The sequence below is a fragment of the Tamandua tetradactyla genome, chromosome 21 (assembly GCF_023851605.1).
Source record: "Tamandua tetradactyla isolate mTamTet1 chromosome 21, mTamTet1.pri, whole genome shotgun sequence".
NCBI classification, from domain to species: Eukaryota; Metazoa; Chordata; class Mammalia; order Pilosa; family Myrmecophagidae; genus Tamandua; species Tamandua tetradactyla.
The window spans coordinates 31160354-31186552 of NC_135347.1; the positions used below are offsets into that span (position 1 = coordinate 31160354).

Consider the following 26199-nt stretch of genomic DNA (forward strand, 5'->3'; position numbering starts at 1 on the left):
TAATTAAATGTAACTATGTTAAATTCTCTTAATGAAAAATGTTGAAAACATGTAAGATCACACTGGTGATTTCAACAGAGAAATAGAAACTATAAGAAAGATTCAAAAGGAAATACTAGAAATGAAAAAAAAAGTAACAAAGACGAAGATTGCCTTTAACTTGTATATTATACATTAAATAAAGCTGAGGGAAAAAAAATCAGTGAACTGAAGATGGGTCAATTAAAAATTAGTCAAACAAGAAAGACAAAGGGGATAAAAAAAAGAATTAAAAAGAAAAACAGAACTAAGCAACAAATACTTGTGAAAAAAAATTGTCCAACATGCATGCAATTGGAATACTAGAAGAAAAGAAGGTGAATAGAGTAGAAGAAATATGTAAAGAGGTAATGATTGGAAATTTTCCAAAATTAGTGACAGAAAAAAACTACCCACCCAAGGATCCAGGAGAATCAGAGAATATCAAACAAGATAAAAAGACAAAGAAAGAAACAGGCAACAGCAACAACAACAAAAACTACTGTTTGACATACCCTACTCAATCTTCTGAAACAAACAAATCTGAAAGCAGTCAAGGGTTGAAGTGGTGGAAAACACATCAGTTACAGAGAAATAAAGAAAAGAAAAGAATGACAACTAACTTCCTTACAGAAGCCATGCAAACAAATACCAAACACATTGAGTGTGGTGAAAGTCAAATATGCAAAATAACCAAAAACAACTGTCAAACTGAGAAGTCATTTTTGGAATACGTATAGTACAGGAAAATATTACTAATATTAAAACACTTAAATTTGATGCATAAAGGAGCAAAAACTTGACAAGAAAAGAAAAATATATGAACTGATAATCCACAAAAAATGGATTTTGAATATATGAAAACCTTTCAAATTTCACTCTTACTTAAGGAAATGCAAATCAAAACCCTGAGATATTTCTCACCCATTGTATTGGGAAAAATTTAAAAGTATGAAACACATTTAGTTGGTAAGTCTGTGCAGTAAGGCATTCTCAATATTGTTGGTTGAAATGTAAACTGGTACAATGCTTGCAAGGGATTTTGGCAATAACTAGCAAACCTAAAAATGTACTTAGCTTTTGATCCAGAAATCTTATCTCTAGGAATCTAACCTAAAGATACATTTCCTACACAATAAAAATTCATTTAAACAATATTATCATTGTAGCACTGTGTGTAATTTTTATACAAATATTGGAGGTAACCTAAATAATTATATATGAGAATTAGAATAAACTATGGTAGTGCATGCCAAAATGACATGAAAATAATGAGAGCACAAAAACAGGAAGGCTTCTAGTTTCAGCTTCAACACATAAAGAGGTTGAAATCTGTCACTCTCATCCTTACAGACAGGAAAAGCTGAACAAACTGAATAACAATGACTTTTCTTAGATCCATCAAATAACTGAGTTCTCAGGGCAAATTGCCAATCAGAAATGTGGAGAGACTGGCACATCCAGAGTGAGACAGCTGAGACTTGCTTACCTGAAGCAGTGGTGATTTTTACTGGCAATTTTGATGAGGTTCCATAGGCTGAAAGTGGATTAAATCGCAAGTCAGAAATTCCTGTGGAATATATCTTCATGTATTTATATATATGCATTTATTTTAATTAATAAAACCAATCAACATACAAACATGAACATTCTTAATGTATAAACATTCGATACTTTGCATGCAATCAATAGCTCACGTATCATCACATAGTTGAATATTCGTCACCATGATCATTTCTCAGAACATTTACATCACTCCAGAAAAAGAAATAAAAAGAAAAAAGAAAACTCATGCATATCATACCCCTTACCCGTACCTCTCACTGACCACTAGCATTTCCTTCTACCCAGTTTAACATTTGTTCCCTTATCATTCACTTATTTCTAATTCATATTTTTTGCTCATCTGTCCATACCATAGATAAAGGAGCATCACAACAAGGTTTTCACAATCACACAGTCACTAAATACATATCTTCATGTATTTAGATCTTTGAATTTCCTTCTCAGTGTTTTGCAGTTTTCTGTGTACAGATTCTGTACATATTATGCTATATTTACAAGTACATTTTTAAAAATTACAAGTTCCAATTGCTAATTGCAGGTATATAAAAATTAATCACTTCGTAACTTTACTGTTTACTTGTTTCAGGAATTATTTTTGTAGATTCTTTACTATTTTTCATATACTCTATCATGCCATCTGAAAAAACTTGGAGTTTTCTGTTCTTTAATTATGTCACTGTTTAAGAGGATACTGTTCCCCTTTGGCATTATTTACGTCATATGTTGTGAGAGTTGATAGGTAGATCTTTAATGGTTTTTCAACGTGTTCTTTGATGGTAGTTTTCACGTCTTATTTTTTTAATTCAGGAAGTATTTAAATGAGATCTCTTTTGATGTATGTTCTCTTGGGGATAAAAAGGGTAGTATGTTTCATTTGTTCAATGATATTTGTTCAATGATGCTCATATTTTTGGAATCTGAGACTTTTATTTTAGTCTGATATTTGGTAGAAATCTTCCTTTTATTTTCATCTCCTGCTGCTTTTTTTTTTTAAGGATTAAACAGTACTTGCTTGTTATATTATTGTATATCCTCGAACTTTTGTGAGTTTTTTATCCTGATATTTCTTACTAAAATAATACATTATTTAGTTTTGATTCCTGACTAAATCCAACAGTATCTGACTTTGACAAGGGGAGTTTGTGGACATAACATATTTATTTGGTCTTACTCATTTCATCGCACTCAATTGTTTAAAATGTGCAATGTCCCCATAGCCTTCTTTATTTTGTTGTATAGCTTGTCCTTTGTTTTTGCAGCATGTAAGTTTTACTTTTGTCAATGTAGGAGATGTATAGACAGTTTCTAATTATAATTGTTACATTTATAATTTTATGATGTCAGTCAAACTCAAAGTTTGAATATATGACACTCAGAAAGCACCTATTAATTTCAGGTTTCAGGAGGAGGGTGTAATCAGTATCAAGTTTTCCTGAGGGTGAGACCCAACACATTGTCAGATTTTCTGTGAAGCCTCTGAGACTCTTTGTTCTTCCTATCTTGCCTAGAAGGTGGCACTGGTCAGCCTGCAGCTCCCCACTGGTGTAAAGTGATGTGGTGCCTTTAATTTTTACCAGACCCCATCTCTGCCAGGGGCGTGGTTGAGACAGAGGCTAAGGTAGAAGGCAATCTTAAGCTGTTTCTGTTTTCTAGCCTTTGAGGTCTGAATTTGTTGAATGAGTGCCACCATTTGAGCCGGACTTGCCTCCCCCCTTTCTTGGGAAAGATACACCTTTTAGGGAACTATTTCCTTCACTTAACTAGTTACTTTGACAGATGTATCTTAATTCTCCTTTTGCCAGGGTCTGTGTTGACAATTGAAAATGTCTGCAGCTTTCTCTAATGAGCTACTTAGAATAGTTTGAAAAAAAAAAAAAAGAAATCCTTTTCATTGTCAGTCCCAGTCAAGAGCTTGAGTTGGTATACTGCTCTACGTTTGCCCTTTTCTAGGGGCACAGACACTTCCAGTATTCCGAGCTCAGCCAACACCAAAGCCCCCTTTTCTTTTTCTTTGGTGGCCCAATCTCCTCTTTGCTAGGAGAGACCTCAGGGTTCCTTTCCTGCTTGCTCCAGGTTTATTTGTGCTTGGATCTTGTATTCAGCAGTCAAAATTGTTCATTAAAACCACAATTGGAGTTTCGTTGTGCTACCTTCTCCTCCTAGTGGAGACTGCTTCTTTTTTCCCCTGGGGGAGTTTCTCTAACACAGCTGGAAGGCTTCTCTAACACAGCAGGAAGTGCCAGTGCGGGAGGGATACCAACCTCCACAGTTTGAGGGCTTTACTTACAGCTCTGACCTGTGATCTCAGCCTTTCTGCCCTTTCTACACTGGTGTAAGATGTGTCTTGGATCATGGATGTCCCCAAACAGTTGTTCCAGACAGTTCCCGGATATTTACTAGCTGCTCTATAGGACAAGCTAAATTCCACAACTCCCTTCACTGCCATCTTGCCCACCTACTTTGGTTATAAATTCTTAATAGACTGCTTCCCCACTCAAAGTCTAGGTTAGGACAGAAAAATTTTCTTCTTTTCTTTTAATCAGAACTGGATTTTCAATTTTGTCAAAGGCTTTTTTTCTGAATCTATTGAAATGGTCCCATGGATTTCATTATTTATTAGTGAATATGGTAAATTACATTGGTTTTTGAATGATTAAAGAGCCTTCATTCCTTTATAATAGGGATAAACTCTATTCACCCTCATCCATTATTTTATATGTATAAATATCATTGACTTAAATTTTACTAAATTTTAAGAAATTATACATCTGCATACATGAAGGAGAGGGGTTGATAGTTTTCTTGACTTGCAATATTTTTGTCTGCTTTCAACAGCAGAGTAATGTTGTCCTTTTAGAATTATGTGAAAAGTATCCTTGCTTTATATTTTTCTGAAAGTTTAGGCATAAATTATTTTGTTTCTTCTTTAAATATTTGGTAGAATTCACAAGTAAAGTTATCTAGGCTAACTAACACACATGGAAAGCAGTATTATTCTGTGCTTTTAGCTTAAAGCTAAATCTACACACGCACATAATTTTAGACAAGTTTTCCACTATAAAAGATTTCAATTCACCTAGACTAACACACAATAAACTAAATAATGTAAGGCATTTAATTCTTTTTCCCCATTTAAGGTATCCATCTATCTCAATGATGAATGATGGTGGAAATCATACAAGATTACAAAATCAACCTCCAATGTTGCTCTATCTTTGCAATCAGTATTGATTCAAATATGCAATCACTTCCCTTCCTAAACAAAACTTAAAATAATAGTCATCAGTGATATAGCTAATGGGAATAAACTTGGCAGGGACCAACCAAAGTTTTACTTGTTTGGGGACATTTAAATCATTAAAAGAGATATTGCTAATGAGAATGAGTAAGTGAAAAGTGCACTAATCCTTGGAAGTACATAGGATAATAGAGCTCTCTTTCATGGGACAAGCCTATGTATTCCCCAAGTGAGTCAAAGCACCCCTTTCATACAACAAGGTACCTTCCTTGGATGCTTTAGCTAGGACTTGGTTGTGGACAAAAATTGACTGCTGACATCTTTCATCTCTAGTATCATTAACATCATTGAGAAAAAAAAATCAACTTTAGAAAGCTTAACAATGAGAATAAAGCAACTCCCACAAAGAAACGATCAGTCTAAAACCGATTTGACAGCTATTCCATCTCTGCCCACCCAGAGGAGCTTAAGTTTGGTGATATCACAGACGCATCCCAAAGATGCACTGCCAAACATCAGTTTTGAGTCTGTTCAGCTGACCCCAGTGTGATGCTGCCTGCCTTCTATTCACCGCCTCCTACCCAGGAGCCCAAGGGGGCATGGATGATGGTAAGTAGCCAAGAGCAGAACTACCTTCCTGAAAGCTTCATCTTGGATTTTGGCAAGGAAACCAGTCAGAGGCTTGAGTCTGCCCACACCAAGGCTTAACCTGAGCAGCCAGCTTGGAACATGCTTCCTTGAGAGCATTTGGACACCAGCAGGGTTGTGAATACCTCTGCACAGAAAGGGTAGATTCTGATTGCACTGTCCAACTGCTTTTTGGTCATGCCACACTTCAGGCAGCTGCAAAACCCTGTATAACTGCTTCAGCATTTGGACCCAATACATGGAAGCCCACAACATGCTCATTGTCATTGATATTACAGATTATTTTTGCATAACATTTGTTGTTATCTCTTGATGCATTGTCCACTCCACCAGCCAAAAGTAACTATGGTAAAACTCAATATTTTCTTACCCAAATTTTTCCACAGCTTTCTCTTCAGAATGGCCAGTTACCATATTCTCATGGAGTAATACAGTTGTTGGAACATTTTCATAGCCACATTTAACAGAGGAGCCAGCATAAAGCCTCTGAGCCAGCAATCTGTCTGCCTGGATTGCTAATGGGGTGAGTTCCAGTTTACCCTTCACCTGTGGCATAGCTGTAAGGCACATCAGTCTGTTCTTCATCTGTGACAGGTATTTTTCCAGTCTTTTCATTTATCTTCATCCCCACAGTTCCAAAGCCAATTTATTTTGTGCAAGCATCTCTTCATATTGCTGGCAATACTGCATTATATTCTCCTTCAATGATTTCTTCACCATTGGTAGACTGAGCTACCACTCTGAGTTGGCCTGGTGCCCCTACTTCGGTTTGCTCCACTTTTATTGGTACAAACTGTACTGTGAACTCAACACCATATTCTTCCATGTGTTCACCAATTTTGTTTGCCATGTCCTGATCAATTCCTCTAGAGAGAATGGACTGAACCATAACAATGACATCTAAACCAATACCAGCAAGAAATCCAGCACACTCTAAAACCACGTAGGATGCTCCGAACACCAGGGTCTTACCCAGGCAGTAAGGTAAGGAGGAAAGAGCATCACTGTTGATGCAATACCCCTTGTCACTAGGCATGCCCCAGTAATGTGGTCTTTCACTAGTGGCAATGAGAAATCTCTCAGCTTAGTAAATGTTTTCTTTATCTTCATTATTTGTTGCCTTAATCTTATAAAGCCCAATGAATTGCCCATAAACATTCTTGTAGGTGATCCTTTTCTCCCTCAGAGCTACCTGGTGGCCTCAGTTTAGAAAGCCAATGTGGTTTTGTACAGCTTCTTAACAAAGCTGCTTGGTATGTCAATTTTTAGGCATGCAGCCCACATTCACATATGTTCTCCAAGACCCCATCTAGTTCCAAGAGGGGTTGGAGTAACAAAATCTATGACCATCACCTTCTTGTCATATATGTGTGCCTTCTTAACAGTGGCCAGTCCTCCTGACCCACCTTCGATGATGACAATGTCATAGTCACAGGACTCCAGAAGATGATCAAAGCCATTCATTTTTAGTAACTTTTGAAGTCTGCCCTTCTTTCAAGGTTTGACCATGGCCACCTATCTTTCTCTGTTTCACAAATACAGTGGGTACTTTGATTTGCAAGGTCAGTTCCAAGAGCATTATTTCAAGCCCCTGCTTACCCTCTATGGTACTAAAAGGGAAACATTATTTTTATACTGTGATAGAACCAAGGGAAAATCTTATTATCAAAATTGTCTAACTTAAATGATTCCTATATTAGAAATAGTATGTAAAAATTTTACCTTTTTAATTCTTATGAAATTACTGTTAATGCTCTAAATTCTTTAAAACCATTATTAAGCTTAATTGCTTTTTACCTTACAGCCTTGTAAAAAAGGGGAAAATGCATATTTTTCAGGTTGCTGTCAACAGCAAAGTTTGTCTTAGAAAAGCCAAATATTTTTCTAAAGTGTATATAAGCATTCATAAGTCTCCGTAAACCAACTAACAGAGGAGCTCCTGAAGAATTTGAGACCTTATAATATGGCATATTAATTTACAATTTTGTGTTACATCTACATTCCTAGAGTACACATATAAAGAACATTTTATCACTGACTGAAGACTAAGCATCATAGAATTACAACAATTTCCACCAAGGGTGGTAGGCTTACATGTTTAGAGTTTGGTAGTCCCTGTGCTTCCCGTAGAAATATTCTCTTTCACAGCTGAAAAGCAGCATTAATTAAATTCAGAAAAAGGCAGTAATAGTTTCTTTTTTTCCCAACAAATCAGAGACAAATAGATAACTAACCAGATGAGAGGTCAGAGAAAACAAGAACAACAACAAAACAATATCAAGTTAAAAAAAAATCTCATAGGAAACTAAAATTTCCAATATGAAACTCGCTCATGATATGGGATGAAGAGAAGAGCTATCTGAGCACAGAAGGGCTGTGAAGGCAGGCGTTTTCATTTCTGTGGACGAGTGACGCAGCCCCTGTGAGGGAGGTTAATGCAGCAACCTTCAGTCAGTTAAAGCGTAAGCATTTTCCCAACCTCAGATTGCATATTAATGGGAGAAGCATGACTGCTGGAAGCCCCTGGGTAATTGCTTTTTTCATTGCACCCACTGACTAACTTCAAAGGTGAAAAAAAGAAAATCGAATTTTCAAAGAAAAATCTTCATCTAAATATGCATTAGTTTAAACAACCATGTAATGGGTGTATTTATAAAATAAAATAAAAGGAAAAGTCCAATTCCTCTCAAAGATAAATATATTCTTCGTGCATCTGCATTTTTTCTTTTATTTCCTTAAGTACAAATTAGGGCTGCCAGACTTTTAGAGCCTGTTATCCAACAGCAGTGATTGCTTCTGTCATCATTAACATTTTTGATTGCCCTGGTTGGCTGGCAGTAAAATCATTTCAAATACTGTATTTTATCCTCCTAGTGGTATATACCTATAGCAGCCCAACCAGTGTTATAAATTCAATCTGACCTTTTCTGGAACTGTTTGAGAAGATAAATAGGAAAATGCGATTGTATATTGGCAACCATAGACATCATTAAGCTTTCCACTGTGTTAATGAAAGACAAAGGTTGTAGGAGTGTTAATTTCACCTGATTTTCAAACTGCGTTAGTAGAAACCTCTATTAAAAATTCAGAATATAATGTGAACATTGTAGAAGGACACGTTCTCTCTGCACGCAGGTGTCCCTTGGTGGCTTTTGAAAATTAAAATGTACAAAGTGAAAACATTGATGCTCAGACATAAGTGCTCTTATTTTAAAAAGGTGAAAGACAGAGCATGTTGCTCACCTTTTTAAACTTTTAGAATTAATTATAAGTGACAACATAATTATCTAATGTCCATAATTAAGCCTGTAGAAGAGGAAACCCCCCCCCAAAATATCACTGTGGCTAAATTTTTATATTAAAACAGAAATCTTGGTCTGAAAGATTTTATTTTGATAAAACTTTTTTCTGGTAGACAGGATCTACCCCACTTTTTTATTACCGTGAAGATTGATGGATAATTTTTTCTTCCACTGATTCTTAAAAGTGGCTTTAACATCTTGTCAAATAATATGCTCTGGATTTGTTTATGGATAATTTTGAAAAGGCCTTGCCCTTAAAAAAGCAACAGTAATCCTAAATACTGCCACTCTATGTTTTCTTCAGAGTTTAATGACTATGAGGTAGCAGAATTTATCACTGTGTGTCTGTTGATTTTAATTAAGTTCATCACTGAATGATATACGGAATAATAAGTATTTACATAGATTAAGAAGCATTTGGCTTACCCTCCCATTTTATATGGGAATGGTTTAATTTTTTTCTTTCTTTCTTTTTTTTTTTTTTACATGGGCAGGCACCAGGAATCGAACCCGGGTCTCTGGCATGGCAGGTGAGAACTCTGCTTGTTGAGCCACCATGGCTTGCCATAATGGTTTGATTTTAAAGACTCTCCACAGGAATTCCACCTAGACCTCTAGATAGACTTATTTTCTTGGAAAACAATGAATATTTTCTAGTTGATTCATTCAACTTACTTTCCAGTTGTAGAATAAAGATCATAAAAGGGAAAGTCAAAATTAGAGTATCTGTTTTTCTTAATGATAAAATAATAGAAATCAATTTTGACTGGACCATATCAACTTGATTAGTGGCATTTAGGAATTATTGACTTTCAATATAAGATGTCTATTATATTTCCATCATTTCAATAAAACTCATCAAGAACTTTGATTGCAAAATAGAGATCTGCTCTGGCTGAAATGAATGTCACCTTATTTTCTTTATAACACTTTTGCCAACATTTTTTACAACTTCTACAAGTTAAAAATATCCCTTAAATTGCCACTTGATAGTATTTTTTTATTTGGGGGGTCCATATTATATGTACTGAAAACTCCCCAGTCTAACTCTAACCTAACCTATTTCCCAATGCATTATTTCTACTGTCATTTTGATCTATTCATAAATATATATTCTAAAAGTTCCACTGTATAATCATATGCAAAACTGATATTATTAGGTTTGGGTTTCAAGAAAAACATTCTGATTACAGTTTATTTTTTAACATTTGTCATTCTCGGATAAAGTTGTAAACTGCAGATATGGTTCATGACAGAAGTGAAACTCTGACTTTGGTTTCACTGGTGCTATGCCTTAACAAGACGGCTTATTAGCTCTAGAGGTCTAAAGAGCTCTAGCGGTCTAAAGAGAAGAAACAACACAAATTGTGTTTGTCTTTACATGTGTAAACACAATGTAACTTGTGTTTGTCTTTAGACAAATTGTGCTGCTTCACATATGTATACACAATGCATTCAGTGTACTTTGTTTTTAATGCAATTTTATTGGCATATATTATAAATTCAAATGCCACATAATCATCCAAATTGTACAATCAGTGGTTCACAGTATCATCATATAGGTGTGTATGCATCATCACAATTGATTTTTGAACATTTTCATTATTCAAAAAAATAAGAAAAATAAAATAAAAGTGAAAAAGAACGCCCGAAACATCCCATACCCCTCCAACTTCTATTGTTTATTTATCTACTGTCTTTTTTTTTTCTTACCTATCTGTTCACATACTGGGTAAAGGGAGTGTCAGTCACAATATTTTCATAGTCACAGTGTCATACCTTAAAAGTTCTATGGTTATTCATTCATCTTCAAGGACCAAGCCTATTGGATTATAGTACAGCACTTTCTAGCTACCACAATACACCAAAAACTGAAAGGGAATATCTATATACTGCATAAGAATAACCTCCAGAATGGCTGCTCAGCTCTATTTGAAATCTCTCAGCCAATGAAACTTTGTTTCATTTATCCTTCCCAACTTGGTTAAGAAGACTTTCTCACTACCACCATGCCAGGGCAGGCTCATCCCTGGGAGTTATGTCCCAAGTTGCTAGCGAGAGTTTTCATCCCTGGTAGGTATGTCCCACTTGGGGAGGAGAGCAGTGAGTTCACTTGCAGAGTTGGCTTAGAGAGAGAGGCCATATCTGAGCAACAAAAGAGGTTCTCTGGGGGTGACTTTTTGGCATAATTATAAATAGGCTTAGCTTCTGCAGGAATAAATTTCATAAGGGCAAGCCCCAAGATTGAGGGCCTATCCCACTAAATTGGCTGCCCCCAATGATTACAAGAATATCAGGTTGTCCTCAGATGGGAATTTTAATATTTCCACCCTTTTCCCCAGTCCCTCGAGGGGACTTTGAAAATTCCTTTTAATCTTTTGCCCAAATTACTCTGGGATGTGTTAGGGTATCACACCTGTACAAACAACAAGATCTCACTCCTTATACAAGTTTCCAAGTAATTACGGTGTTTGAATAAGCTGACTATATAAGCTAAAATATTTAACATGCTACTGAACATAAAATTTTGCACCAAATAAACATCTCTTCTTTTGATCTTACACAGAAGTTGGAGTTTAATATCATCCTGTACCCTGTATTCTGCTTTACCTCAGTCCTGCCTGGATCAGCTTCATTCAGTACTGATTACAGTTTGCATTGGGGATTTCACAAAGAAGGAAATAACATATAAGGAGCCATCATTTATACTTTCTAGGATTTAGATGCCTTTGGGAGCCATTATTTGGATGCGGTCCACAGAAGAAAGGACAGGTTTTCGGGAAAAGTAGGAAGTCTGTCTTTTCATATGCAGATTTTTAAGTAGTAGTAGGTTTTTAAAAATAGAGGACTTCCCTCATGTCTCATTAATGTACTGAAAATAGTGACGAATCTGTAGTGGTAAGCAATAGTGGTCTTATACTGTAAAGAGTTGGTTGTTGAATTAATCTTCATGAAGCACATACTTATGAGTAATACAATTTTGCCTTATCATTTTCAAGAAAATGGCATGGTTAATTGTTAGATGAAGGTCAGGTTTGGTTTGTAGGAAATACTGTAACATTATCTTTCCTGCTTGAATCATGAGACCCGTGTTAATGAGGGTACAGTTAGGCACAACCATGGAAACGACTACTTAAAAATCTGCATTCTTTTGAATGCTTTTTTTAGGTTTTGCCAAAATTTAACATTAGAGAATGAGGATTTCAAGCAATATAGATTAGGGATTAGGGAAGAGTAAGTATTTTGATTTGGAGAAATGGGAACATAGGATTCTACTATCACTTCTAGATATAAACCAGATAGGGAGTCAGATTTATTGTATACCAGTTACAAGATCAAACTCTTCGCACTTTTCTGTGTTTGCTAGTTTATCATCTCTTGACCCTACAGTGATTTGCACCAAAGGCATTATGGAGGCACTACTTTGGAAGCTCAAGGAAGGAGGGAGCTAAAAATTTGAGATCTAACAAATGATGGTTAGTCTTGGACATTAACAAGAACTACATTAAGAAGTAGTTGGTATCGTAAACTCTAAAAAGAAGACGGATGGAGAATGTTTTTTTTCACTAGGCAGAAGAAAAAAGGCACAAGATACAAGTCAACAAGAGCCACCATAAAAGGTCCTCAGGGCCTTAGTTGGCAGCCTAAGTGGATTTTCTAATCTTGTATTAGACTGCTGAAAAAGTCTGTGAGTTGATTATTGCCAGAGTTTTAGTAGCTCAACTAAAGTATCCCAGTCATATTTCAATAAATTGGTACAGCAAAATTTCTAAACCAGAGATTCAGCTTGACTCTGTGTTCAGATTCAGATGAAAACCTACCTAGGAAATAAGAATATATTCTGGATTCTGTTCCATCCATGACAAAAAATTTATTCTTTTTTACTGAAATGTGAAATTTTCCAGAGGCATTTTGCTGTTTCAAGATGGTCCCCTTTGATTAAATAAGACTGAGTGGCATATGAGAACTTAATGTTGTCATGTGGAATGGAATTTCAAGAGTTAAACCACTGGTTCTAAGTGTAGGTGTTAGAACTCAAAAAAAAAGGAGGATAAAGAGAAAACAAATAGTTGATTGGTAGAAACATAACCATCTATGAATGTAATACATGCAGCAAGAAAAAAACTAAAACAGGGTCACAGAACTATATTATCATTTATTCATTAGGTATTTATTGAATTTCTTCTTTGCAAGACACTTTTGTAAGAATTTTGGATGCAATGATAAACAAGGCAATGTTTCTCCTGCCATCACATTTCAGGTTGTTTCAATGGCTTCACCAAAGGAAAAACTAAGAACTGGAAAACAAATAAAAAGGCTAGCAATCTAGATTCTCTGTCATCTTTAGCCCCACAGAGACTGCTGCCACCAATGGGGAATAAATGTAGTCTAGGTATAAACTGGAAAAACAGAAACAAAAATTCAAAAATGAGGTAAACATGTAAAAAATGGGGAAAACAAGGAAACAAAGAGTCAGTTAGGTAAAATTCTAAGTTTTATTTATACTCTGGAGTTTTGTTTACACTCTGGAGTAAAAAAAGAAAAAAAAAAAAACAAAACAACTAATGAGGGCTATAGACTGTCCACCACGCACAACTCTGTAACAGGAACATGTTAACCTTCCGGGCAGAATTTGTGAGACAATCCAAGAGGATCCCAGATTATCTCTCTTTCCACTGTGTCCTCAGTGTGAAAGTTCAATTATTCCCGATGTATTCATTCCTCTTTATTCTGCCACCATAAAGGCAGTTTCAGTTTATATTTCAAAAACAAAAATCATGACTTTCAGGCAAACATAAAATGAACATGTGTTAAAGATCCCATTAAATCCATTAATTAATGAGGGAAAAATTAGGATGTTAAGACAGGTTCAATGAGCATCTGAGAAACTAGATTATTTTGAAGCAATTTAACAAAGAAATATTAGGATAAGATCGCTGGTTAGACATAAACTGGTTAATATCCAACTGGCCACAAATTATTGGAGTATCTGTTTATTGGACAAAAATGTATTACAGCACTAGTGAACAAAATTTACAGGTTAAGAACAAAAATTAAAGTAAAACCAGCAATCAATAATAAACAGTAAGATAAACTAAGTGTGTCATCATAGGCTGAGATTCCCATTATAACAACAGAAGGATGTTACATCAAATGTTTACATTTTGCCTTATTTTTTGCCGAGTTTTGGATAATTACTTTTCTGATAAACTTTCCTATCAGTCTTTCCTAAAGGAGCATTTCACATCTGTACCTGATACTAAAGTCTACACAATTTTAGTGATCCTAGGAGTCCCTTGTTTCACGCATGGCTATGAGGAAAAACTGTGCTAAAAACTCTTCCTGAAGAAATCTTCCCTTCCAAATTTCAATCCCCATTATTTTATATCCTGGAGATGGATGATCACTATTATGGTCAGAGTTGGTTTGTAAAAGTTTTTAGCACTGTCTTGTACTTTGCTTTTCAAAAAGGGGATGTTTGTAACTTTTTGCACATTTCTTAGCACTTAGGGCTCAAACAAACCATCAAAAGAGTCCATATATATATACCATTATAGCTTTAACTACTTCATTTTCTAATGCCTATGACTAATTATTATTGCTCCACAAATAAATCTATCTGAAGAATTCTCTGTGTTCTTTGGGTCCTTTGTCTGAAATAAATAAAAGTTTCATTATATAGCTTAAATATCGATACTGTTTTGAAATAAAATGCACAAATTTTTTATTCATATCTAAGCTGAAAAGGTAACCCTTGTAGCTGTGTTTCTCAAACCACAAACTCTATACATGTTGTATGAATATCATCTAGGGAACGCACCAGAAATAATTCCTGGACTTCTCCCCATACTTATCAATAATTATACTTGTGAACTGAGTCAGCAATTTGTTTTTCTACAGTCTCCATGGATGATTACAATATCCAACCCAGTTGTGGAAGGACTGCATTATGTTCTTGTTTTTTATACTTCCTGTACATCCAGTTAAAACATCACCCTTTACTGCAGTAGTTCAGCATTTTACTGTTTAGCCATTTCATGTAGCCTCTTAAACACACAATGGAATAACTTGGACAAAAAACTGCAAAGACAATTAGAAATGATGCTACTCAAATATTAATCCAGTATCTTCATTTTAGGTAAATATTTGCTTTACTTTCAGTATTTTCAATTGACCTAGAATTTTACATTTTACTATAACACATAGTTAATATAATGGAAAATTTCCCTGATCTCAGTCAGATCATTATGATTATATGAATATAAATATACATAGTCACGTTAAATATCTCCAAACAGAAATCTTCCTCCTAAATATATCAGTACCTCTTTGCATAATAAAGAACTTAAGAGAGTGGTGTTCCTAGGTTGTGTAGTTAGAAGCATCATTTCTCTGGGTGGCCGCTGGCTCTTTTCAGTAGCATTTAGTTCTTGGCCTCACACTTTTACCTATCTGTTCTAGTTTGCTAGCTGGTGGAATGCAACACACCAGAGACAGATTGGCTTTTAATAAAAGGGGATTTATTTTGTTGGTTCTTCAGAGGAAAGGCAGCTAACTTTCCACTGAGGTTCTTCCTTACGTGGAAGGCACAAGATGGTCTCTGCTGGTCTTCTCTCCAGGCCCCTGGGTTCCAACAACTTTCCCCAGGGTGACTTCTTTCTGCATCTCCAAGGGCCTGGGCTGAGCTGCAAGTGCTGAGATGAGGAATGCTGAGCTGCTAGGCTGTGCTACCTTGCGATCTCTCATTTAAGCACCAGCCAATTAAGTCAAACGTCACTCATTGCAGCAGACACGCCTCCTAGCCGACTGCAGATGTAATTGGCAACAGATGAGGTTCACATACCGTTGCCTTATGTCCGCAGCAACAAGATTAGGTATGCTCACCTGGCCAAGTTGACAACTGAATCTAACTAACACACTATCTTTAAAGGAAGTTGTTCACAGGCTAGTACTTTAGCATGAGATTATTTTCAGTTTATTCCATATGGCTACCAACCCTGGTCATTCAGCCAACTGGTGCATAAACAGGAAAACTTTGGAGTTTTTTTTTTTTATAGTTTTTTTATTAATTAAAAAAAGAATTAACAAAACAATTAGAAATCATTCCATTCTATATGTACAATCAGTAATTCTTAATAACATCACATAGTTGCATATTCATCATTTCTTAGTACATTTGCATCGATTTAGAAAAAGAAATAAAAAGACAACAGAATAAGAATTAAAACATTAATAGAAAGAAAAAAAAACCCTATACCTCACATGCAGCTTCATTCAGTGTTTTAACATAATTGCATTACAATTGGATAGTATTGTGCTGTCCATTTCTGAGTTTTTATATCCAGTCCCGTTGTACAGTCTGTATCCCTTCAGCTCCAATTACCCCTAAACTTTGGAGTTTTTAAAGAAATAACATAGTAACAATTGTGAGCTGTGACTACAAACCAGACCCCTCAGATCTTGAACATGTCTACATTGCCAGGTTTTTGTTTGTCCTTTCCTTTCTTGAGCATCATGCCTCAGACATACAGGCATCTTTAATCTTCTGAACACACCCTCTTTTGTGCGGATCTGCGGTAATTTACGTACTGGTACCTCTGTGGGTAGTGAACGCTTTTACTTTCGGATGGTTAATTCCCATTTGACGTTGTGACTTAGGTTAGCTGACAAATCATTTCAGATGACTTCAGTTGTTATTTCTTTTTCTTTTTCTCTGGCAAATGTGCACTTTTCATGCACTATCATAAAAGCCTCCAGATAACTCTGTCATAGAATTCATCATACTATATTGAAATTGCTTACCAGTTTTATCTACTAGATATCTATCTACTAGAATATTATGCCTTTGGGTGTTTTGTCTCATTAAATATTAGCACCCCAAAACCTTGGAACGTTGTAAGTAGGTGTGCAAATAAGGATTGATGATTAAGTCTTATGATGCAGGGCTGTTGATTATTTTCATACTTTTAAAGTGGAAAATCAAGAGAAATGATGAAGAATTTAGCTTAAAGAAATTTTGCTAAAATTTTCCATGTAATGTTATCATATTCCCATTGCCTTTAAATTATATTTTCACTAATACATATTTCCACTTTAGGTCACACTTCAAATCATTGTGCAGACCCTCAAATATGCAAGTTTTCAGTAACTTTATCTAAAATTTTTGAACTTATGTGTACCAGTTATCTTAATGATCTAAATATAATTTAAAATATTTTATAATATTCCATGAAATAATCAGAAAAGTGTGCATTGTTCTATGTAAAAATGTATACAAATACATTTATATTGATAAGAGCTCATAAGTATTGCTTCTTATTTTGTAAGTGGAACGAAGAATTGGAGGAGTTAATAAAATTTCTTACACAAACATAGAGCTTCTAAGCATGAACTGTATTGGTTGTGAGGATTGACCAAATGTTTCCGCCATTTTTGAGTTCTTTGAATTGTGATATTAGAATTGGCCATCATTGATGCCTCTGTTAAAGACTTGCAAAATATCACCAAGAAATTATTTCTTAGCAAGGCATACTGATTAAGAATTACAAAGTACAATAATAAAGAATTGTGAATTTAGAGTAGCAGATATCTAATCTTGATCACTAATGGATAATATGATTTTAAATAATATGTTTATTTTACCATAGTCTGTATTTCTAATTATAAAACAAACCTGAAATACTCAATTTATCTTTTTATAGTATGTTGATGATGAATAAAATTGTTTTCTATTATTTTGTTCGGTGACATCACCGAATTTCTGTGATTTGTACATTTTTCAATGTTTTCTATTTTTATTTTGATTAAAAAATCAAATGCTTATGATCAGCTTCATTTTAGTTTCAATCAGATGACACAATATAGATTCTTGGTTCTAATTCTTGAAATAAATGTTAGATTGTAATTACCTGTAGCTATCAAATAAAACTAAGGTAACTATGTGAATCATGAATTTTTTTTCCAAAGTAACATATGTAGATGTCCTAACATTTGTGTATTTTCAATTAGCCATATGTAATATACTGTAATTTAATACCCAAGGAAAAATATGTGCTCACTTTATTTTATTACATTTGGAAATGGGGTTGAAATGATAGCATTCTTTTGGGTCTTATTAGACCTCCTCAAACAGAAATTATCTTGCTCAGAATGTTAAAATTCCAGCTGTCTACAAAAGAAAAACATCACACCTATACTTGGAATGAATCATCTATATTGTTTTAGGAGTGTCCTTCCAAATTTTTAAGAAGTGTGTGGTTTCCTGGTCATTACATTGCTAAAACAGCTTTTGATGGTCTGTCAGACCCCAAGTCATTTTCTCAAACATAATTTGGAAGAATACATTTTCTTACAAGAAAATATTCTTGTTCATCAGAGACAATTTTCCTGTCATCTCAAGACAAGTTATTTCTTGACTTTTGAACTAGTCAAAGTATTACTGACATGCATTTTTAAATTGTCTCATTCCAGAAGGGATCTGAGAGTCTTACAAGGAAAATTAGTTGAAAATGAAGCAATCCATAAAGGTTAATGTTACCTCCTGGCAGTTAGAGAAAATAGGTAAACATGGAAATTCATGAAGTCATTATCAGCAAAAGGGCAGTATATTATTCCCAAAGGAAAATTATTCCTAAGGAAAATTATTTCCCTTTTATAAGATGCTAAAAATGAAACTCACATGGCCTACCACAGTGAGAGATTGTGATGCTTCAATATTTGCCTTTTTAAAAACATCAGATTACTTGTATTTGAAAAAAAGTTTCCTTTGCCAATTCCATGTTGTTCTGTTGGGGCTATAAATCATAGGAACCTTTTTCCTTCAGATTTCAGGCATGTTGGATTATGATTAGGCTAGGCTGATTAGACCTTTGCTCCCAGAAAGTTGATTCTTGAGCAGAAATATCTACCTGCATGGAACTAGAGAAGAGCCCTCAAGATTCTGGTGCTGAGATTTCAGAGATGCCTTGGTTCTTTCTATCACAATGCCCAGCTATTCTGTTTTTCATCCGATCCTTGATTAATCCTTCTTTAAATGCCTATACCCTAAGCTTGAAAATCCATAACAATTAATAATTTAGACACTGTTTAGAAAAATGAATGAGACAGAATTTGCAGTGGACAGTGTTATCAGTGGCAACACTTTTAGCAGCAAATCCACACAAGTCTGGTGGTTTGTTTTAATTAAGGACTTGGAATAGGTGCATGGCATATTAAAATAGTTTCCATAAATCCCATTAAACATAACTTCAGATCTGCTGTTGTATTTGTAGAAACCTTTCTGTTATATTAATATAAAAATATAGTTGAAGATACTGTTGCATCCAAAGAAGTAAATCGATCCATTATTAATTGGCATGACAATATTTCCTTGTATGAATATGCAATCAATGTAGTTTTTATTTAAATTTACTATTGATGGCCATATAGGTCAATTATAAATTTTTGCTATCAGAAACAATACTGCGAATACAATCTGGTGTTTTGTTTTACATGAATTTAGAGGATAAATTTCTAGGAGTTACATTGCTCAGTCTAAAACATTTTAGACTGATATTATCGTATGTTTATCCAATAATGTACCACTAAATACTGAAATATGTAATATGTAACATAAAACTTATTGTATTCAAGTTTTCTTTTACACACTAATCTATAATTTATATGGCATTGACACCCACAAGGGCATTTTTTTTTCCTGAGCAATTAGCTGGTTGGGCTGACTCTGTTGAAAATTCAGAATTTTGTGCCATTAATTTAAAATTCAACACTAATCATATATTAAATTCACATATAAGTTTGGTTTATGTCTCTATTTTGGTTCCACAGTCTTTTTGTACCTATTCCATCTCTAGCATAAAATAGTTTTAATTATTTTTCTTCAAGAAAGCAAAGTTAGAAAATTTCCATACTTAAAATGTTTCTCAGACTCTATTTGTCAAGAGTTAGCTGAGTTGAGAGACTGCTCAGCTGAGACATCAGGTGTCAAAGTAGCCAATTAAGAAAACAAACCAGAGAAGTTCCCAATAAGGTGGCAGAGTAGGCAGCTCCAAGACTCCTTCTTCCTCCAAAACAGCTAGTAGATAGTCAAGAACTGTCTGAAACAACTTTTCTGGGAGTCCAGAGGCCTGGGGATCACAGTACAGCGTTCAGGGAAAAGCAGGAAGAAGAAGCTGAGAAACTACAGTAAAGAACCATGAATAGCTTGAGATAAGGCAGTTGCCAGAACTGACACACAATTAAGGCGGGCTGTCTAGGTGGTTAGACCTAGGTGAGAAGTGAATGGAGAATGACAAGGAAATCCTCTTTCCCCAAAACTGGGGAAGGCATAGCTGAGAACTTTTGATCTGGGAGTTCAGAGCACCAGTTCCTGGCTTTGGGCTGCTGTTTCAGTGTGCTCTGGACAGGGATGACTGGCCATTGTTTTCACCCTACTCCCAACAGGGATGGAAGCAGTGGAGATTTAAAGCAACAGAGCCTCCTTAGGACTGAAGAGAAGAGAATTCTAAATGATGCCATCTTCTGGAGAGACCAGGAAATCTAAAAGACATATGCAAAACATTGCGCCCCCAAACAGTAGGATATACATTCTTCTCAAGTGTTCACAGAGCATTTTCCAGGGTGGACTAAATGTTGGGTCATCAAAAGAGTCTCAATACATTTAAAAAGATTAAAATTATACAAAACACTTTCACTGAGCATAATGGAGTGAAGTTGTAAAGCAATAACAGGCAGAGAACTGGAAAATTCATAAATATGTGAAAGTTAAACAATACATTCTGAAACAATCTGTAAGTCAAAGTAGAAATTGCAAGTCAAGTCAGTAATTATCTCGAGAACAAAAAAAAATGAGAGCCACAGATTAAAATGTATGGGATGCCCTGAAGGCAGTGTTGAAAGGCAAAACTATAGCCCTAAACACTTACAGTAAAAAAGAAGAAAAAGTTAAAATCAAAGACCTAATGGTATAGCCAGAGGAGGAGCAAACTAGACCTAAAGCAAGCAGAAGGAGAGAAACAACAAAGGTTAAAACAGAAATGAATGAAATTGAGAATTAAAAAAAATGGAATTAATAAAACCAAAAGTTGATTCTTTGAGATGATCAATAAAATTGAGAAATCTTTGGTTAGGCTGACAAAAAAGAGAGATGATATGAATAAATAAAGTCAGAAATGAGATGGGAGTATTAGCACTGACTACAAAGAAATAAAATGTATCATAAGTGGATGCCATGAACAACTGTGATGTCAAGAAATTTGATGACTTATATGAAATAGACAAATTCCTAGAAACACAAATAGCCTACACTGTTTCTACAAGAAACAGAAGACCTCAACAGATTAATTGCAAATAAAGAGATTGAATCCATCATCAAAAATCTCCCAACAATAAAACCCAGGACCAGATGGCTGCACAGGTGAATTCTATCAATCATTCCAAGAAGAATTAATACAAATCCTGCTCAAACTCTTCCAAAAATCAAAGAGGTGGGAATGCTGTCTAACTCTTTCTATGAAGCCAACATCATACGAATGCCAAAGCCAGATAAAGATACTACTAGAAAAGAAAATTACAAATGCTAATCTTTGCAATGAATATATAATAGATTTAAAAAATCTCAACAAAATACTAGCACATCAAATCCAACAGTGCCCTGAAAGAACTATACACTACAACAAAGTGGGGTTTACCCAAAGTATGCAAGGGTGGTTCAACATAAGAAAATCAATTAATGCAATACATCACATTAACAATTGAAGGTGAAAAAACACGTTATCATCACAATTGTCACAGAAAAAGCATTTGACAAAATTCAGTATCTTTCCTGGATAAAACAATTCAAATGATAGGAACAGTAGGAAATTTACTCATCATGATAAAAGGTATATATAAAAGACCCACAGATAACATTAAACTCAATGGTGAAAGGCTTTCCCTCAAATATCTGAAACAAGACAAGGATGCCCACCGTCACCAATGTTATTTAAAATTGTACTGAGAGTTCTTATCAGAGCAGTTGGGCAAGACAAAGCAATAAAAGAAATCCAAATTGGAAAAAAATATATATATAGTCCTAATAAATCTACAACAAAGCTAGTAGAGCTAATAAATGAGCAAATGGCAGAATCCAAGATCAACATGCAAAAATCAGCAGCATTTCTATACACTCCTAATGAGCAATCTGAGGAGGAAATTAAAAAATTCCATTTACAATAACAACCAAAATAGTCAAATATCTAGGAACAAATTTAACTGAAGGTGTAAAGGACTTGTGCAAAGAAAACTACAAAACATCGCTAAAATAAATCAAAGAAGACTTAAATAAATGGAAGAACATTCCATGTTCATGGATTGGAAGACTAAATATCATTAAGATGTCAATTTTACCCAAATTCATTGCAATACAAATAAAAATTCCAGCAGCCTACTTTGCATAAGTGGAAAGCCAATTTTCAAATTATTTGGAACTATAAGGAGTCCAGAATAGTGAAAAAACATCTTGAAAGAGAAGAACAAAATTGGGGGGCATACATATGCAGGCTTTAAAGCATATTACAAAGCTACAATGGTCAAATCAGAATGGTGTTGTCATAAATACACATATACTGACAACTGGAATCAAACTAAGAGTTCAGAAATAGATCCTTACATCTCTGGCCAATTGATACTTGACTAGGCTGCCAAGTCCACTCAACTGGGACAGAATAGTCTCTTCAACAAATGGTGCTGGGAGAACTTAATATCCATACTCAAAAGAACGAAAGAGGAACCCTATTTAACACCTTATACACAAATTAACTCAAAATGGATCAAAACCAAAATATAAGAACGAGGGTCATAAAATTCCTAGAAGAAAATGTAGGGATGTATCTTCAAGATCTTATGGTAGGCAATGTTTTCTTAGAGTTTACACCAATAACAGAAGCAATAAAAGAAAAAATAGATGAGTGGGGCCTCAACAAAATTTTAAAATGCCAAATGACTTGAATAGATATTTTTCCCAAGAGGAAATACAAATGGCTGAAAGTACAGGAAAAAATGCTCAACATCATTAGCTATTAGGGAAATGTAAATAAAAACCACAGTGAGACATCATTTTCACACCTATCATAATGGCCATGATTAAAAAAAAATAACAACAAAAAAAGACAGAAACCCACAAGTGTTGAGAGTGTGTGGAAAAATAGTGTATTAGAGTTTTCTAGAGAAACAGAATCAAGGGAACCCTCACAAATATAAAATTTATAGAAGTGTCTCACGTGACTGCAGGAACACAGAGCCCAAAATCCGCAGGGCAGCCTACGATTCCAATGGAGGGTCTGGACAAACTCCACAGGAGAGGCTCGCCAGCCAAAGCAGGAAGAGAGCCTGTCTCTTCTGAATCCTCCTTAAAAGGCTTCCAGTGATTAGATTGAGCATCACTTATTGTAGAAGACACTCCCCTTGGCTTATTATAAATGGAATCAGCTGTGGATGCCACTGACATGATCGTGATCTAATTATATGAAATGTCCTCATTGCAACAGAAAAGCCAGCACTTGCCCAACCAGACAAACAGGTCCCATCATTTGGCCAAGTTGACACATGAACCTGACCATGGCAAACAGCAATACCCATTTTGTTCTGGTAGGAACGTAAAATGGTGCAGTTGCCATGGAATACGGTTTGACCATCAGCAGGAAGCTAAGCATGGAATGTCCATACGATCTGGCAATCTTGCTACTAGGTATATACCCAGAAAACCTGAAAGCGGGGCCTCAAACAGATATTTGCACACTGATGTTCAATGTTCATAGTGGCAATTTTCAAAACTGCTAAAAGATGGAAGCAATCCAAGTGTCCATCAACTGATGAATGATTAAACATAATTTAGGTATAGTCATACAGTGGAATATTAATCCACTGTAAGAAGGAATAAAGTCCTGATGCATGTGACAACATGGATGAACCTTGAGGACATTATGTCAAGTGAAATAAGCCAGACACAAAAGGAAAAATATTGTATGATTTCATTGATATGAACTAATTATAATAAGCAAATTCATAGAGTTCATATCAAGAATATAAGTTACCAGGGGTTTAGAACGGAGGTACAGAAAGCAGAGCTGATGCTTAATTCATGCAGAATTTCTATTTAGGTTGATTGTAAGTGTATGGAAATGGATAATGGTGATGGTAGCACATTACTGTGAGTGTAAATAATAGCACTGAATTATATTTATGAATGTGATTGGAAGGGAAGATTTAGGTCATGTGTGTTACTAGAAGGAAAGTTAGAAGATAAAACATGGGACTGGATAACACTGTGAACCCTGTTGTGGATGATGGAATGTGGTTAATAGTGCAAATATAAGAATGTTTTTCAAGAATTATGACAAATGCATGACACTATTGCAAAGTGTTTATAACAGGGCTGTACATAGGAAAAATACACCTATGTTACTATAATTAACAGTAATATTTTAATATTCTTGCATTAATTACTATAAATAATAGTACTATATATAATAAAGCTGCCACACTAATGCAAAGTGTCAACAATAGGAGGTATATGGGAATGCTCTGTTTTATATGACTTCATTGTAAACTTACAGCTTCTCTAATTTAAGAAAAATAACAATAATGTTAAAAAACACAACATTTTGCTAAGTGAAAGAAATCAGACACAAAGTAGTACATATTGTATGATTGCATTTATATAAAATGTAAATATAAATAAATATATAGAGACAGAATTAGATTAGTGGTTATGTAGGGCTAGGGAAAGATAGAGGGATTGAGAGGTGACTGCTTAGTGCACAGGGTTTTTCTTTATGGAGTAATGAAAATGTTCTAAAATTGATTGTGGTGAGAAGGCACAACTCTATGACCCTATTAAAAGCTATTGCTTGTACACATGGGATTGATTGTATGGTATGTGAATATATCTCAATAAAATTGCTTTATTAAAAAAATATGAAAATAATAGTCAAGTCCTTACTTACTGTGATAACAGAAGCGAAAGGCTAACTGGAAGAAAAGCATATGCTCCCCCTCTTACATTTTCTCCCAGTGAGCAGTGTCTCTTTGCAAGGTCAGTTGGATCAGCTCAGATGTGAAGAACATCTCACTGCAGAAGGGGCCCTGGACAAATTACTCCAGCAGTTTTATGGACTAGAGGTTGGAGGTCTGGAGGCTTGTTCAATGGACAGACCATTGTAGATTATATGGAAAAGACTCAGCAGGACTAAGGTTTCAATGTCCCCAATGTCATCATTATCAACTCATAAGTCCCCATTCCAATTTTAGGATCCCATCCTTTTCCAATCAATGCTCTCACTTTAACTGCAGACACCTTGCAAAGTTGGAAATGTAGTTTATGTTATAACTCAGCCACTTTCACAATGACACTATGGGTCTGGTTTTTGGAAATCTTACGCTTGTGGCTGTATGAAACAATATATTCTTTCAGTGCACACATGCAACTTTCAATCCTTCCTGCAATGCTCAAGTTGCAAATTTCAAGCCTTGAGCTCATTCTGTTTTTAACAACTGTACCCATTGTATTTAACAACAGCCAGTCAAAATCGTAGTACTTTTTAACTCCACAAAATTTTGTTAAGGTGTCAAAACACTCTTAGTCAGAGCCTAACCTCTTATACACATTCAAACAGCAATATCAAGTTGTGATATTTTGCATACCCCTATTGCCAACTCATACCATGGACTATCAGTACCATCTTGATTATTGGAAATAGTGTCATTATTGCCTTTGAATCTAAATTGAATTAGAGAGCTAATTCCAAAAACTCAGAATCAATTCAGAAATCTCATCTGTATTATGCCGTTTCTCAAGAACCATTACCAGTACTAAAACTCTATTAGGATTATCTAACAGAAGATCCTGCAAACATTAAGAGATTTTTATAAGAATTGTCTCACATGACTGGGAGGATGGACAAGTCCAAATTCCATTGGACAGGCTGCAATGTGGGGACTCTGTTGAAGGTTTTTGATGAGTATCCTAGGAGAAGATGGCTGGCTGAAGTGGAGAGGGAAGTTCTCTCTTCTGACTGCTGAAATCATTTCTCTTTTTAAAGCCCTCAATGGATTCGCTTAGACTTTTCTCCTTGTTGAAAGCAATTTCCTCAGTTCTCTGTAGATGTAATCACCTATAGATGCAATCATATTTCTGATGATTTAAGTCCATGAAATGTCCTCAAGTAAGAATCAGGCCAGTTCTTGATTGACCCGAACAAATGGACACCAAAACCTGGCCAAGTTGGCACATGAACTTAACCACCACAAACAATAAAGCTAGATATTATGTCAGACAAATTTTCAGTATTCCTTCCCAAGATTTTCTGCTCACCTCTTCATGATATGTCTTCCACAAAGATTTGTTGAGTAGTAATAAGTGTAAATTTCAGGTTTTGATCACTCACATTC

The 26199-nt window shown here is 35.1% G+C and overlaps 1 pseudogene; it reads right to left on the minus strand.

The window, feature by feature from the left end:
• Positions 1–5526: 5526 nt before the first annotated feature.
• LOC143665325 (thioredoxin reductase 1, cytoplasmic pseudogene) lies at positions 5527–7058 on the minus strand (annotated as a pseudogene).
• Between the last annotated feature and the right edge of the window lie 19141 nt (positions 7059–26199).